Here is a 17,534-nt window from a genome sequence, read left to right as displayed (position 1 = left end):
GCATATTACCAAGTGAGAGAAACCAATCTGGAAAGGATGAATACTGCACGATTCCAAAGGCATAACACTCTAAAAAAGGCAAAACTGTAGAGTCAATAAAAAGACCAGTAGTTCCAAGGGTTCAGAGGAGGTAGGGATAAGTTGATGGAGCATAGAGGCCGTTTAGGGCAGTGAAACTAGTCTGTGTGATATGACAACGGTGGATAAATTATACTTTTGTCAAAACCCATAGAATACATAGCACCAAGAGTGACCCCAGAAAGATGGATCAGTTTGGGTTCATGAATTGTACAATGAATGATGTGAGTTGTTGATAGTGGGGGCTATAGGTGTGTGAGGGCAGGGGATACATGGAAACCCTCTGTACCTTCTGCTCCATTTTGCCGTGACAGTAAAACTGCTTTGAGATATAGTCTATTGGAAAAGATAATGTCTGCTGATGTCATTCTTCACCCTTGGCTTTGTCCTTTATTACATTTTCTAAGTGTTGTATGTGTTCATCAGCTTGCTACTGTAGGATGTATATGATATTACATACATACATACACACAGCATAAAGCAACATATACAGAGACACCAGGGTGGTTAGGTGTCGGACTCTTGGTTTTGGCTCAGGTCAAGATCTCAGGGTCTTGGGATAGAGGCCAACATTGGGCTTCTGGCTCACTGGGGAGTCTGCTTGAAGATTTTTTCCCTCTCTCTCTACTCCTCCTCTGCTTGCAGACACTCCTTCTGTCTAAAATAAATAAATAAATCTTTAAAAAAGATATACAATATAAAAAAGATATAAATACCTGTGAACTCAACTCCCAAAATTAAGAACTAGAAGTTTTCCTGTATAACTGAATATTCCTACATCCTTCACCCCATATCATGTCTCTATATATATCTTTTCAGACATATAGCATCTTCCCATTTTGAGTTTATCATTTTTTGCTTCCCTCAGTTTTTACCATAGATGTGTAATTCCTCATAATATATATCATTTGGCCGGACACCTGGGTGGCTCAGTAGTTGAGCATCTGCTGTCGGCTCAGGGCGTGATCCTGGAGTCCCAGGATCGAATCCCACATCGGGCTCCCTGCCTGAAGCCTGCTTCTGTCTCTGCCTATATCTCTGCTTCTGTGTGTGTGTCTCTCATGAATAAATAAATAAAATCTTCAAAAAATATATCATTTAGCTTTCCTTGGTGTCTCAGAAAAATATAATTATTTTGTGTGCCATCTTCTATAAGCTGCTTTTCATTTTTAATTGTTTCTATCACATGTGTTTCCATTTTGCCAAGAGAGCACATGTAATCTCTCTTTTCCCTGCAAATGGAAATTTGAGTTTGGGGTTCTTTAAAGTTGTTTCTTTCCCTTCTACACAGTTCTGCTATAAACATCTTACATATGTTTCTGGTACACCTGTGCAGAAATTTCTCCAGAAATAGGAGTGGACTTTCTGGATCATAATATATGGATACTTACACATTTCACAAAAGGAAGAGAATGTGTTACTTATCAAGAAGTATCAAATTTCCCATCATTCAGATATTTTCTGTATTTCTAGTGCTACTAGACAGTTGAGAAGGACCTGCCTGCCCTTACACTCAAATGTGGAGTAAACTTGTAACTTGGTGTCTGTGACCACCCATTTCTTTCTAGAGGAGATTACATGATATCAGACCACCTCTGTATCTGAAGCAGCTTCCTGAATCATGTCCTTTAAGCTCTAGAGGAGCTGCTGGCTCATCTTCCTGGATTTTCCTCTTAATGAACTTCCCCTGGACAGCCAGTGTCCTCAAACATATCCACAACATTACCTAGTACAACTCTAACATTACGCAAGGAGTACTGCTACTAAAAATTTTTTAGACTTAAGTCTGTTCTGGACTGAAGTACGTATCCCCAAGTTCCTATATTGAAGCCCTAACCCCTATTGTGACTGTATTGAAGGAAGTTCTTTAAGGAGGTAATGAAGATTAACTGAGCTTAGATGCGTGGGACCCTGATCCAATAGGACTTGTGTCCTTAGAGGAAGAGACACCATAGGTGCACACACACAGAGAAAGTCCGTATGACGACACAGCAGAAGGTGGCCATCTGCAAACCAAGGAGAGAAGCTTCAGGAGAAGCAAAACCTATCGGCACCTTGATCTTAGACTTCCAGCCTCCCTAAGAGTGAGAAAATTAATTTATGTTGCTAAGCCCCCCAGTCCATGATATTTTATTATGGTAACCCTATCAAATGAACCTCCTGAGAGCTGTTTCCAGAATCTGATCTGATTCCCAATAGATTTTTATTCCAATTCAACCCCTCAGTTTCTCTTCATTGGATTGGAAGTCTGCTTTTAATTAGGTTTGAAAGGACTCTTAAGAATTGAACACCAATAAAAAATAAATTTATAATAAAGAAGGACTCTTAAGAATTAAAAAATAATAATAATTAATTCCCTTTTCTTTTGTCTCTGAGGCCTTGAAAACTCTCCTCTTCTTTCTGCCAGCACCATGGCCAGGTATGGGGAGCTGTTCACCTGGATCCATGGGTCCAAGTGACTCCTGACTGGCCTCCATCCAATCTGCCACAGAGTCTCTATCATCATTCCTTCATCATCACCACACAACACTGATTGGGCTACAGTGCATGAGAAAGCCAGAGTGGCCCACTGAGACCCTGAGTGTGCTCTGAATGCTGAGGACACAAGGCTGAGTTCATGTCCCAGCCTTTTCCTGGGAGCAAAGTGAATGAAGACTTCCCTGACCATGGTTCCTCTCACTGAATTCAACTAGAGAGATATTTTGTGTTTCATGAACTGTAAAAATATTTTTGGCCTTTTGCTTCCTGACCACTTAAGAAGATCAAAAGTTGACTACCCAAAAGATATGACATGACCTTATATTTAGTGCCATTTGCAAATCTAAACACACAGTGCCATTTTCAAATCTAAGCATACAGTGAAAAGTCCCATGAAATCAGTGATAAGAAAATGACTGTTGAGAAGGAATTTAAATGACTCAAGAAGCCCACAAAAGCAAATGTTGATGCTGTGCTTCTAGTATCATCAGTCAGAGACAAAGAAATTCAGGCTATCTGGTTGCAAGATGGGTGTCCAGGCTGGTGAAGTAGAAATGTTTCCTATCCTCTCTAAAGTTTGGGTGGAACTTCTTTTCCACCACCACATGTGCCTTCATTTCATAGACCAGCATGTGACTGTGACGCTCAGCACCTCCTTATTAGAGAAGATGGCGGCAATGGAAGTGTTTCATGTCGTCATTTTTCTCAGAGGCCAGTGGGAAGAAGCAGACAATAGAAATGTAGGCAAAACATTTAGAATGAAGTTACTCAAAGCAAACTCTGCTGAGCAGGGAAGCAAAGTGTCTCTCAGGTAAAGACTATCCCAGAACTAATAGTAGTTGCAGTGTAGGAAATATGGTCAATGAGATTATAGTAGTGGTGTATGGTGTAATCTGGTAGCTACATTTGGGATGAGCACAGAACATATAGAGTTGCTGATTCATTATGTTGTTCATATGAAGCTAATGTAACAGTGTGTGTCAAATATACTTCAATTATATATATATATATGATTATATAAAGAGTATATATATAATTATATATATATACATATATATATAATTATATATATATATATATACATATATATATATAAAGAGTATCCCAGGAGGTATAATTAAAGAATGAAATGAGAGAAGACCTGGCATTGTGGATATGAGGAGTCAAGATGAAGCCTGTCTCCTTCCCTGCTCTCTACAGTGATCAATCCACTAATTAATGTAGTACCTAGAGGCATCCTGGCTACCCGAAAAGTGGCTGCCTGTTACTCTCTTTCCTCTAGAACCAGAATACTGACCAGGCCAGTCACAACATAACCCTTGACCTCATTCCACATATGTAAAACAAGGAACTGGAGGACTAAGCTATTTGAAGACTCCTTCTGAATCAATGTTTTTTGGTTTTGTGACTCTTGGAAGCACAGTTTCCCTGCCCACCTAAGTATAGACTTGCTGACAGCAGGTTTGACTCAGTCAAGGAATTCAGCTGCCCTTGGGGATCTGACACTTTACACTTGTCCCATGCAGAGTCACAAGGACTGATGTGAAATGTCCTCTCAAGTCTCTGAGTCCAGAGGTCTCCTTCAGACCGAACAGCCTCCTTCCTAAGGTCAACTCTAAGGGGGCAGGTAGTGATGACAACAATCCCCCTTCTGTTACAAGCAGCACTAAGACCACCTCCAATTCCATTCTTCCTTCCTCAGTTGACTCCAAAAATCCTGTGTCCTTGTGTAGACATGGTATTAGCTAGTTTCACTCTTACAAAATGGGTTCACCTGGGCCTGAACACCAGTTATCAGCACTAGTGCTTTTGTCAGTATTATTTCTGTTGCAAGAGCTTTGTCTGTTCAGGCTGCCATAACAAAATCCCACAGTTTGGGTAGCTTAAACAAAAGAAGTTGATTTTCTCACAGATCTGGGGCTAGAAGTCATATATCAAAGTGTTTTCAGGATTGGTTTCTTCTGAGGCTTCTATCTTTGGTTTGCAGAATCTTTTGTACACATGGTCTTTCCTCTGTGTACCTGCTTGTTTGTGTCACACTTTCCTCTGCTTAAAAGGAATCATAATGGATTAGGTCCCATCCTAAAGGTCTCATTTTAACTTCATTGCCTCTTTGAAGCCCTTATCTCCAAATATAGTTACATTGTGACTTATTGAGGGTTAGATCTTTATCAAAGGAATTAAGATGGGAGTGGGGACACAATTCAGCCCAGAATAGCTTTCAGGTAACTCCACCAGCCTAGAGCACAGAGGAGGAACAAATGGGGTTCTTGTCACCTTAAGGTTTTGCTTTCTTATGTCAACTAAATCCTTTAGCACTCATTCATCTACTTCCCAGTTTCCCTCTTGTCCTTTTGTTGCTTTCTCCTCTGGAGAGTGCGTGTATGTATCACTATTTGGAATGGCTTTATATGTATATATAGGAAATGGCAGTCAAGGATCACAACCTCTGATTGAGGCAGCAATACAGACTGCAAGGCTGTTGCAACTCAGAGATATCAGAGGCAAATGATGGTGAAGGAGGAAAACCAACCTCTCATTAATGTCAGAGAGATAAGAAATTACTACACTATCCCCACATTAAGTCATTTTCTGGCACATAATAGTCACTCAGTAACTACTAGCTGGTTAAAAACTGTATCCACAAAAATCAGAGGCCATAAATAAGGAAAATGAAGAGAATAGAAAAAATTCTTGGAAACATAAAATGTGAGAATTGGGGAGGGGTGTGGGAGAAATAGTACAAGGCTTAGAAAATGAGGCACACCTTCAAAAGGCAAAAATAAAGTTTAAAGCTCTTCATAAATGGCCAGAGGTGATCTCTGAAAATGGTTCATTATTCAGTTGACCCAGAAAACCCTACAAAATCTTTCATAGTAAGAGTTTTAAATCTTTGTTTTCACTTTAAGAACACACGTGAAACTGTCCAGGCCATCAGGTGTAGGCATGTCCATAAAGTCACCAAGTGTCTGTAGGATGTCACTTTGCAGAAACAATTTGTGCCATTCCTGTCACTACAATGGTGGAATTGGTAAGTTGCCCAGGCCAAACAGTGCATCTGGACACAGGATGAGCAGCCAAAAAAAAGAGCACTGAATTTTTACTACACATATTTAAGGATGCAGAAATTAATACTGAACTTAAGGGTTTAAATGTACAACCTCTGGTAATTGAGCACATCCAGGTGAACAAAGGCCCCAAGATGGGGCATAGGACTTATAGGTTTCACAGTCACATTACCCATACATGAGCTCTCCCTGCCACATTGAGATGATCCTTACTGAAAAAGAGCAAATTGTTTTTAAACCAGAAGAGGATGTTACACAGAAGAAAAAGATATCCCAGAAGAAAATGAAGAAATGAAAGCTTATGGACAGGAGTAAATTCTGTATAAAATAAATACAAAGAAAATAAAAAATAATAACTAAAGTTTACAAATATGGTATTTTGCAGGCCTGTCAGGTCCAAGTTGTCACTTCAGAAAATTCTTTTGATAAATAATGTGGCACGATGGGGCAACTTCTCCCCACAATTCTGGTGGCACAAAGTGGGGGGGTTTCCCTTCTATGTACTGACCCACCCTTCTTCCTTCCGTGAAGATAATTGGAGGGTGGCAGTCATTAGTTCTGATTATCTATTGGGTAAAGTATCAAATCAAAGGCCTTGAGTTCTTGGGACTTAGTATCTCTCTTCTTTCTCCTTCACCCAGACCAGTGGGAGGCAGGCCTCGGTCTCAAGAGGACTCTTTCAGTTATAGAATGAAAAGCAGTGGATAGGAGGTTCTTTTTGTCACATGAACTTACCATCTACAGCCTACAGAGTATTTGATATGACCTATTTCTGCAAAACAAACTACCTCAAAACTTAGTGGCTTAAAAATAGGAACAGGTCAGAACATCTTATAATTTCATGGGTCAGGAACTCAAGCAGGGCTGCACTGCTCCATGTGGCATCAATGGAAGTCACCAGGTGGTGTTCAGATCCAGGATACTTTCACTTATGTGTCTGGCTCCTTGGCTGGCACAACCAGATGACTTAACTCAGCCAACACTGCAAACATAAGGCAATATGTGGCTTCTTCAAAACCTCCCACATGGCAGAGAAGGGTTCCTAGAAAGACTATTTAGAGATCTAAGTGGAAGCTACAAAGCTTTTATATTCCACTCTCAGAATTCCTAGAACATAGTCCAAGTCACTAAGGTGAGACCAGATTCAAGGTGGTGAAGGGGAGGATATGAGAAACAGAGAGCTTGCTGCCATGTCAGTTGAACTAAAATTTGGGTAGAGCAATGTTTTTGCTTCCTCTAAGAGATACCAGTAGTGTATCTGATGCAGATAACACCTTATGCTATTTTTGAGAATTGAAAAATATAGCAACATTTTTCTATATATGTCTTCTGAAGCAAAAGAGATAAAAGCAAAAATAAACTATTGGGATTACGTCAAAATAAAAAGCTTATGCACAGTGTAGGAAACTATTCAAAACTTAAAGAAAGCCTACTTAATGAGAGAAGATGCTAGCAAATGACATTTTCAATAAAGGGTTAGTATCCAAAATGCATGAAAAACTGATATAACTCAATACTCAAAAAACAAATAATCCAGTTAAGAAATGGGCAAAAGCATGAATAAGCATTTTTCCAAAGAAGACATCCAGATAGATAACAGACACATGAAAAGATGCTCAACACCATTTATCATCAGGGAAATGGAAACCAAAACCACAATAAGATATTATCTCATACCTGTCAGAATGGCTAAAACAAAATCACAAAAAAAAAACAAAAGTGTTGGCAAGGATGTAGAGAAAAAGGAACCCTCTCTCACAGTTGATGGGGAAGCAAACTGGTATAGTCACTCTGCAAAACTGTATAGAGATTCCTCAAAAAGTTAAAAATAGAAATATCCTACCATCCAATATGTACTGAAAAAAATACACAAACACTAATTCAAAGGGATACATGTACTCTGTGGATAAGCAGCATTATTTACAAGAGCCAAATAATGGAGGCAGCCCAAGTGACCATCAATAGATGAATGGGTGAAGAAGATGTGATATATACATAGAATGGAATATTTTTCAGGCATTAAAAAAAGAATTAAATCCTGTCATTTGCAATGACATAGAAATAGAGAGTATAACGCTAAGGGAAACAAGTCAGTTAGTGAAAGACAAACACCATGTGATTTTACTTATATGTGGACTTTGAGAAACAAAAACAAATGAGCAAAGGGAATAAAAAAGAGAGAGACAAATCAAGAAACAAATTAAACTATAGGGAATAAACTGATGGTTCTCAGAGGGGATGATGGGGGATGGGTGAAACTGATGATGGGGATGAAAAAGTGCAGTTAACATGATGAGCAGAGCTATGTATAGAACGCTTGAATCACTATATTATATACCTGAAACTAATTTAACACTGTATGTTAACTATACTGGAATTTAAAAACTTGATAAAAATAATAAAATAAAAATAGCTTGGGAGAATAATTGACTTTGACGTCTCATGATCTTTGACTGCTCATGAGTAATCTAAGCATAATTGTTAAAAACAAGTAAATTAAATAGATGTAAATTAATTTTTTAGATCTAAAATAAATTTTTTAAAAATTAGATAAATATTTAAATCATTTCTGAAATCATTTTGAAAAACTAAAACAATATTGCTGAGTTAGTTTAAGTAATGATTTAAGTTAATTTCGTTAAATTTCTAGATCATATGCAAATACATAAAATTAAAAAACATTAATAATTAGACTTTCATATCTCTAATTTGGCTTCTTTATTCCTGAGAAACTAAAGATAAATGTAAGTCTGTTGATAAACTTTTCTGGTATACTGTATAGAAAAATTGTACTATAAAAACACATGTTTATAGAAGTCATAAAGTGTATTTATAAACTTTTCATCTCAAGAACATTGGTCTAACACAGTTAACAAGTGCCCACAACTTAATTTTCACTAAAAAATAGTTTCTAAGGGTTAAGAAAGCTAAATAATGTGTGTTGTTAAAGCTACTAAAAGTTTAAAAAGGAGGGGATCCCTGAGTGGCTCAGTGGTTTAGCGCCTGCCTTCAGCCCAGGGTGTGATCCTGCAGTCCTAGGATCCAGTCACAGAACGGAGTCCCACATCAGGCTCCCTGCATTGTGCCTGTCTCTGCCTCTCTCTGTGTCTCTCATGAATAAATAAATAAAATCTTTTTTAAAAAACATTTAAAAAGGAAACATATCTGAAAGAAAGAAAACTGGGATATATATTTTTGGTTAAAAAAAAAGTATACGGACTGGAGAAACACATTTTTTTGAGGCAAAAGAAAGTTGTAAAAAGGTTATGAAAAAGGAATCTCTAGAAGGGAATTTATTCAAGGTCAGGACTGACTAATTGCAATGAATGTTCTCATACAAAAGTAAACTGGTGCAAAACTAGAACTTGGTTTCCTATCTATTAAAATGCAAAGATTTGTTTGTTTTAAACATTTGATCCACCTTTGGTAATAGGATGTGAATGTTCCCTTACCATTTAAGGGATCTTCTTAGAACACAAAGATCCTGTGAAATATGTTGCATTTGCATAAGTGTATAATTGTTCTAGATCTTGTGAAATTCCTGGAAATTTGATATGTCCTAGTATAATGTTATCACTTGTAATTACTCTCCTACCTTCTGAAATTGCTGTCCTCAAAACTGAGGCTCACACTCAAAGACCTACTTCAGACTACCAGGAAAATGCCCCAGCTGACCTTTATGCAAAGGCAGCCCCCAAAAGAATCTGTAAAGACTGAGGCACATGTGGACAAAATCCATTCTGCTGCTGCAAAAATGTCCCTCATTGCCTCAGAGATTTTTGCCATTCTGATGTCAGGCTATCATGGCAACACTCTGCTTCTGACCCAGAGAAAGTAAGATAAACAACGGCTGTAAGTTGAACAGTCAGGGCTTTTCGGGAAGCCCAAAACAGCTGCTTTGTTTTCCTTGGCTCACTAGCAAGCTCCTTTTTGTTGCTGTTTTTTCATTCCTTCACCCATCATATGCATTTAAAATGATTCAAACTATGGCTAGACATTGGAGGGGGGACTTCTAGAAAATTGTGGAAACAGTCTACCAGCAATGTCTGACTTGTCAGGCCCATTATCCCGGAAAAATTACTTTTGCCCTAGAGGCTTCACACCTCCTCTTCTGAGACAGTTGTATACCCACAGCTCATCTTTATCCTAGTGTCACCTAGCACTGGTTATCAGTATGTTCTTTGTGTGTGTTTTCCAGTTAGCTTGAAGCTCTGCTGCAAGGCTGATGCCCTCACAGTGGCAAAGGAATTGTTAATGACTTCTTCCTTTTTCTCTACTTCTCTTAGTTTAAAAACATTTCCTTTCCTACAGCTCAATGGAACTCCTTTCTTTTCTTTCTTTTTTCTTTTTTTAAGATTTTATTTATTTATGTATTCATGAAAGACACACACAGACACACACACTTCTCTCTCTAGAGAAGCAGGGACACAAGCAGAGGGAGAAGCAGGCTCCACGCAGGAAGCCTGATGTAGGACTTGATCCCAGGACACTGGGATCATGCCCTGAGCCAAAGGCAGACTCTCAACCACTGAGCCACCCAGGGGTCCCATGGATCTCCTTTCTATTTGCTGGATAAGATGCTGCCTAATTCATGAATCATTTAATAAAGCTGATTAGCTCATTAAAATTTATTGATTTGAATTTTGTTTTTCAACAGATTAATATGCATCATCTCCCCAGGGAAAGGTATTTAGGCAAGAGATGGGAAGTGTCTGATCCAGAAGCTCTTAGAGAAAAGGCCTTATGCACTGAGAGCCCTGACATTCACGTGATCCTTCTGCAGTTCTTATGAATAAAGTGTGTTCTGAAGCTGCTCTCTGAAAATGTCCCAAATAGTTAACTGCTTCATCCACCAGACATCCTGCCCTCAGTCTACCAAGTCCACAGCACCCAAAATGGAGCATCCAGTCTCTCCCACCCTTAGACCTACAGATCTATGATTCTATTTTTAGATCTGCACACAATCCAAAGTAGCCTCTTGCTTACCAGCTCCTGAAAGAAAAGAGACTTCTGGTGTCAGAGTTGAGCTCTGAATGTGTCCCCTGGCAGGGCAGGAAATGCAGAGCCTGGATGAAGTGCTCCCTGCAGCCCAGGGCAGAAACACTCCTCTGCACAGACTGGCCTTGCACTGGAACAGGTCCTGTGTGCTAGTGTGGTCACTCTGCAGAGATAAAAGAGCTGACCGTCACTTGCAATGTCTAAACTGTGTGTGAGGAGCTGGCAGGACTTAAATAATCTCTGGCCTCTGCTCCACCCTCACAGGAACTTGGCCAATAGTAAAGAGGCAGTCATCACATTGCAGAGCTCTGAATATCTAGGAACAGAAAGTGAAAGGAAAGTTCTGAGGGCTCCTTTTCTGAGAAACACAGGCATTGCCAGGAAGTGAAACTGAAAGGCACCATGGACAGTGATTTTGTGTGTTTTAGCAACATGAGTGAGAGGAGGGCACAGGAACCCAGGCAGGGGGCTTCTCAGCGACCCCCAAGAGGATACTCTAACCAGGCCCCAGGCTCCGGGCCAGGCAGAATCTGAATCTGGAATCAGAGAACACAGGCTGAGTCCTGGAAAATGACTCTCATACCAGCGCCCACCCCCCCAACCCTGTTAACCTTGGACAGCCCAAACTCTCTGGGGAGTGAAGTCTAATAAAAGTGTATCTAGTCCTTGTCCCTGGTTCCTGGCACAGAGCTTCAGAAACCCTGGGAATTACCTGAGTGAAAGGAGCTGACTTTGTTATGCTAATGAAGTGATTCCAGGTAAGATCCTAGGTAGCTTCAGGTCAGTGGCTGGCCACCAGGAAGACCAACCATGTTTAGAGGATGGGGACTTTGGGCCAGTTGGACCTCTGGGGAGGAGAAGGGAGATTGAAGATTAAGCTCAATCAAGTAGCCAATTACTTGAGCAGTCATGTCTTTGTGATGAAACCTCAAGCAAAACTCTGACCACCAAGGCTCAGTGGGCTTCCTGGTTGATGTTCCAGGATGGTGGTGTGCTCTGGCTCCATGGAGACAGGCATGAAAGCTGTGTACTCCCTCCCAGACCCATCCTATGTGTCTCTATCCTTTTAAATAAAACTATATTTGTAAGTATAACCCTTTCCTGATCGTGTGAAACATTCTAAGCAATTTATTTATTTTTTTCCTGTATTTGTTGAAAAGAAATCAACTATGTAGTTTATAAACCAAGAGCTCTAAGATGTATACAATGCACACAATGGCCATTCCTCAAGTTTCTGTAAGAGGGACTATGTCACCCTTACAGGTCCATTTAATGAACATGTAAAGAAATATGCATATCTATTTCTTCTTTTTACAAAAATGGTAGCATTTCCTATGCAATGTCTTATACTGATTTGCTATTTGATAATTGTTATAGATGAGCACACTCAAAGATCCTCCTGTAAAATTATTTTTATTCATGTCGTTTTAAGAGACAACTGTTTTGTAGTTGAAGAAACAAGACCTATGTGAACAATTTTATGGTTTCAGATATCACATTTAGCTTGTTAGTCCATTTTGATTTTTTGGGGGGCTATGGTGTGGAAAGTGGTCCCGCTACATCTTTTACATGTAGCTGTCCAGTTTTCTCAAAACCACTTGTTGGAAAATTGATTTTACCCTTTCCATATTCTTCTCTTCTTTCTTATACCTTATACATGTAGATTTATTTCTGGGCTTTCAGTTTTGTTCTATTGATCTTGTGTATATCTTTGTGCCAATACAATACTGTTTTAATTACTACCAGTTTAAAGTATCACTTGAGATCTGGAATTGTGATACCTCCAGCTTTGTTTTCCTTTCTCAGGATGGCTTTAGCTATTTGGGGTCTTTTGTGGTTCCATACAACTTTTAGAATTACTTGTTCCAGTTCTGTGAAAACTGCTGTTGGTATTTTGATAGGGATTGCGCTAAATCTGTATAGTTCTATGCATTGTGTGGATATTTTACAATATTTGTTCTTCCACTGCATGAGATCTTTCCATTTGTTTGTGTCATCTTCAGTCTTTCATCAATGTTTTATAGTTTTCAGGGTGCAGGTCTTTCACTGCTTTGATTAAGTTTGTTCCTAGGTATGTTATATTTTTCGTGCAATTTTAAATGGGATGCTTTTTGTAATTTCTCTTTCTGTTGCTGTATTATTAGTTTATAGAAGTGCAATGGATTTCTGCACATTGATTTTGTATCCTGTAACATTTCTGATTTTATTGATCAGTTCTAGCAGTTCATTACCAATTTGGATGCCTTTCATTCCTTTTTCTTGTCTGATTGCTGTGGCTAGAACTTATAGTGTTATCTTGAATAAATGTAGTAAGAGTGGATATCCTTGTCTTAATCCTGACCTTAGGGGAAATGCACTCAGGTTTTCACCATTGAGTATGATGTTCACTGTAAATTTTTCATATATAGGCTTTATAATGTTGAGGTTTCTTCCCTCTAAACCTGCTTTGTAGAGGGTTTTTAAATATGAGTACATTTTGTACTTTGTAGATGTTTTTTCTGCATTTATTGAAAGGATCATATGAGTTTACTCTTTCTGTTTTTCATGTGATATACCATGTTTGATTTATTTTGAATGAGTTGCATATATTGAACCACATTTGCATCTGAAAATAAATCTCACATAATGTTAGTGAATGATATTTTAACGTATTGTTACATTTGGCCTGCTAATATTTTGTGAGGAGTTTTACATCTATGTTCATCAGAGATATTGGCCTGCAGTTCTCTCTCTCTCTCTCTCTTTTAATGTTTTTATCTAATTTTGGTATCAGGGTAATGCTGGCTTTATAAAATGAATTTGGAAGTTTCCCTCCTCTTCTATTTCTTGAACTGGTTTGAAAAGAATAGGAATTTACTCTTCTTTAAATGTTTCCTAGAAGAGTAGGAGTCCTCAACTCAATCTGGTCCCACCAAATAACTTTCAAAAGACCCTGAAGACCTCTGAATTTGACCTGAGATTTAAAGAGAGAACATCCGGAACACCACAGAGAGAAAAGTTTTCACTTCTAGCAAGATAGGAAGGCAGAAAAAAATAAATAAAAAGTATAAAGTGGGCAAGGGGCCCCATGAGGAGTGAAGCCTCCAGATTTCCCAGAGTCTCTAATAGAGGAAGTGCGCCCCAGAGGAAAGTGCACCACACACCACAGACCTATCTTGGTAAAGGTCTAGAGGACCACAGCCCTCGGGACATTTGGGAGAAGCCAGTCAGTTAGGCACAGGTCCACTTGGGATGCACGTGGCTGTGCCCCATTGCCTTCAGGACCTTAGACCTCAGGAGAGCAGTTCCAGCAGCACAGGGCCCCAGATTCCAGGGTGCCAAGCAGACAAAGCCCACGATCCTGCATTTCTCCTGGAACAAGCAGAAGTGGGGAGGGCACAGGAAAGTGAGAACTCTCTTGCCCCTGGGCACCCTGCAAGCTGGGCAGATCAGTGCATCTGCTTGACCAAGAGCATCTAGAACAGTACAGACAGGGAGACTGTATTAGTTACTAGTGGGGAACTGACTCCAGAGACGGAGATCTATGCTGCCATTGTTTTTCCTCCTTGTTTCACCCTGTGCCTGGGAACGGAGGGGCCACCAGGAAACAAAGACTTCACAGGATAAACAGCTCACACTGAGCCCAGCACCTGGCAGAGGGTGGGGCATCTCCCCCAGGCACACACACCTGAGAATCAGCACAACAGATCCCTCCCCCAGAAGACCACCTGGAAGAACTGAGGAAGAGCAAGTTCTTGACCAAGCAGCACTGGAAAGCTCCAGGGGAAGTCGGGGGATTTATAGTATATAGAACTAAAGGGTTCCCCCACTTTTTAAAATATTTTTTCCCTGTTTCCATTAGAACTCTTTTTATATCAGACTAAAAATTTCCAATATTTTTCTATTTTCCCACCTTAATTACAATATTTTACCAGCTCCTCATTTTTAAGTTTCTTCCTTTTTGACTTTCATATTTCTACAATTGCATGTCTTAGATATATTTTCCATTTCTGGATTCCCTTCAACAGATTCAATTTAATTTTGGGAGATATACGAGATATGGGTTTTTGTTTTCTGTTTTTTGTTTACTCTGCCTCATTTATTCTACAATGACAGAAGTTAATACCTCCTAAAACATGAGCAGAACGCACCCAGAATCAAGTGGAATGCCATGCTGGTTCATTCTGTGAGATTATATTCTCTATTCATTCCCATTCTGCCCCCCTCTTTTATCTTGTTTATGTTTTGGTAGTCAATGTTGGGGCTTTATACAAGTATTGCTGGTTTATATAAATCTGGGACTGAGCATCTTCTAATATACAGAACTTAATATACTTAGAACCAAGAGGATTACCCTCTAGGATCCCTCAGGTAGATTACATTCACCCTCGACTACAGCATGGTTATCACCACCATCTACCAGTTCCCCACCTTCTTTTCTTCTCTCTTTTTTTTCTCTTTACTTTTGCCTTTTTTCCTTCTTTTTTTTCACTTTTATCTTTTTTTCTTCTTCTTTGGGATTCTTTGGCCTTTTATTTCTTCCTACTTTGTTTTAAACTTTGTTTTTTACTTTAGTGGTCCTTTTGTTTTACTTCAGTCTGATCTTTGTTTTCTTTTTTTTTTATTGGAGTTCAATTTGCCAACATATAGCATAACACCCAGTGCTCATCCCATCAAGTGCCCCCCTCAGTGCCCATCACCCCCACCCCCCACCCACCTCCCTTTCTACCACCCCTTGTTCGTTTCCCAGAGAGACTCCTAACTCATGTTCTGTCTCCCTTTCTGATATTTCCCACTCATTTTTTCTTCTTTCCTCTTTATTCCCTTTCATTATTTTTTATATTCCCCAAATGAATGAGACCATATAATGTTTGTCCTTTTCTGATTGACTTATTTCACTCAGCATACCCTCCAGTTCCATCCACGTCGAAGCAAATGGTGGATATTTGTCATTTCTAATGGCTGAGTAATATTCCATTCTATACATAGACCACATCTTCTTTATCCATTCATCTTTCGATGGACACCAAGGCTCCTTCCACAGTTTGGCTATTGTGGACATTGCTGTTATAAACATCGGGGTGCAGGTGTCCCGGTGTTTCACTGCATCTGAATCTTTGGAGTAAATCCCCAGCAGTGCAATTGCTGGGTCATAGGGCAGATCTATTTTTAACTCTTTGAGGAACCTCCACACAGTCTTCCAGAGTTCCTGCACCAGTTCACATTCCCATCAACAATGCAAGAGGGTTCCTCTTTCTCCACATCCTCTCCAACATTTGTTGGTTCCTACCTTGTTAATTTTCCCCATTCTCACTGGTGTGAGGTAGTATCTCATTGTGGTTTTGATTTGTATTTCCCTGATGGCAAGTGATGTGATCTTTGTTTTCAATTTCTGATCTCTGACCCTGTCAGAATCATCTAGGGTGAAATTTACTTAGATCATAGTTGATACTCTTGACTCAGCTCACTCATACAGACACTCTGCACTGAGAAAAATAGCTAGAAAGAAGAACTCACCACAAAAGAAAGAATCAGAAACAGTACTCTCTGCCACAGAGTTACAGAATTTTTTTTTCAGAGTTACAGAATTTGGATTACAATTCGGTGTCAGAAAGCCAATTCAAAAGCACAATTATAAAGCTACTAGTGGCTCTGGAAAAAAGCATAAAGGACTCTAGAGATTTCATTACTGCTGAATTGAGATCTAATCAGGCCAAAATTAAAAATAAATTAAGTTAGATGCAACCCAAACTGGATGTCCTAATGACCAGGATTAATGAGGTGGAAGAAAGAGAGACTGACACAGAAGACAAGTTGATGGTAGGGAAGGAAGCTTGGGGAAAAAAGAGAAAAACAGTTAAGAGACCATGAGGAAACACTTAGGGAAATAAATGATAGCCTCAGAAGGAAGAATCTACATATAATTGGGATTCCATAAGATGCCAAGAGGGACAGAAAGTATATTTGAATGAATCATAGCTGAGAAATTCCCTAATTTGGGGAGGGAAACAGACATTCAGATCCAACACAAAGAGAGGTTCCCCCAAAAAAATCAATAAAAACCACTCAAAACCCTTGACATTTAATAGTGAAACTTGCAAATTCCAAAGATAAAATCCTTAAAGCAGCTCGAGACAAGAGATTCTTAACTTATATGGGGAGAAATATCAGATTAACAGCACACCTCTCCAAAGAGACTTGGCAAGACAGAAAGGGCTGGCAGGATATATTCAAGGTACTAAATGAGAAGAACATACAGCTAAGAATACTTTATCTAGAAAGGCTCTCATTCAGAATAGAAGGAGAGATAAAGAGCTTCCCAGATAGGCAAAAACTGAAAGAATATGTGACCACCAAACCAGTTCTGCAAGAGATATTAAGGGGGACCCTATAAAAGAAAGAGGAAGCCCAAAGAATAATCCACAAAAACAGCAACTGAGTAAGTTTTACAATGACACTAAATTCATATCCTTCAATAGTTACTCTTAACATGAATGGGCTAAATGATCCCATCAAAAGATGCAGGGTTTTGGACTGGATAAAAAATCAAGACCCATCTATTTGCTGTCTACTCACAGAGACTCACTTTAGACCTAAGCACACCTCCAGCCTAAAAATGCTGGAGAACGATTTGCCATTCAAATGGTCTTCAAAAGAAAGTTGGGGTAGCAATCCTCATATCAGGTAAATTAAAGTTTATACCAAAGACTGTAGTAAGAGACGAATAGGGACACTATATCAAAATTAAAGGGTCTATCCAACAAGAAGACTTAACAATCATGAGTATTTATGCCCCTAATGTGGGAGCTGCCAAGGATATCAATCAATTAATAACCAAAGACATGCTTAGATAATAATACACTAATAGCAGGAGACTTCAACATGGCACTTTCTGCAAATGACAGATGTTCTAAGGACAACACCAAAGAGACA

At 39.2% G+C, this 17,534-nt stretch overlaps 1 protein-coding gene across 10 annotated transcripts in view; it reads right to left on the bottom strand.

The window, feature by feature from the left end:
* The window catches only part of LOC121495793 (T-cell-specific guanine nucleotide triphosphate-binding protein 2-like), a 74,354-nt gene extending 63,547 nt beyond the window's left edge, over positions 1–10,807 (bottom strand). For all 10 annotated transcript variants that reach the window (XM_041763759.1, XM_041763762.1, XM_041763763.1 and 7 more), the window contains exon 1: positions 10,611–10,807. The gene's annotated coding sequence lies outside the window, so the exon portion shown is untranslated. The remainder of the gene's footprint in view (positions 1–10,610) is intronic.
* Between the last annotated feature and the right edge of the window lie 6,727 nt (positions 10,808–17,534).

This window comes from Vulpes lagopus, chromosome 7 (assembly GCF_018345385.1).
Source record: "Vulpes lagopus strain Blue_001 chromosome 7, ASM1834538v1, whole genome shotgun sequence".
Taxonomy (NCBI): Eukaryota; Metazoa; Chordata; class Mammalia; order Carnivora; family Canidae; genus Vulpes; species Vulpes lagopus.
The sequence above is the reverse complement of the archived record's forward strand: the minus strand, read 5'-3'. Positions and strand labels throughout refer to the sequence as shown.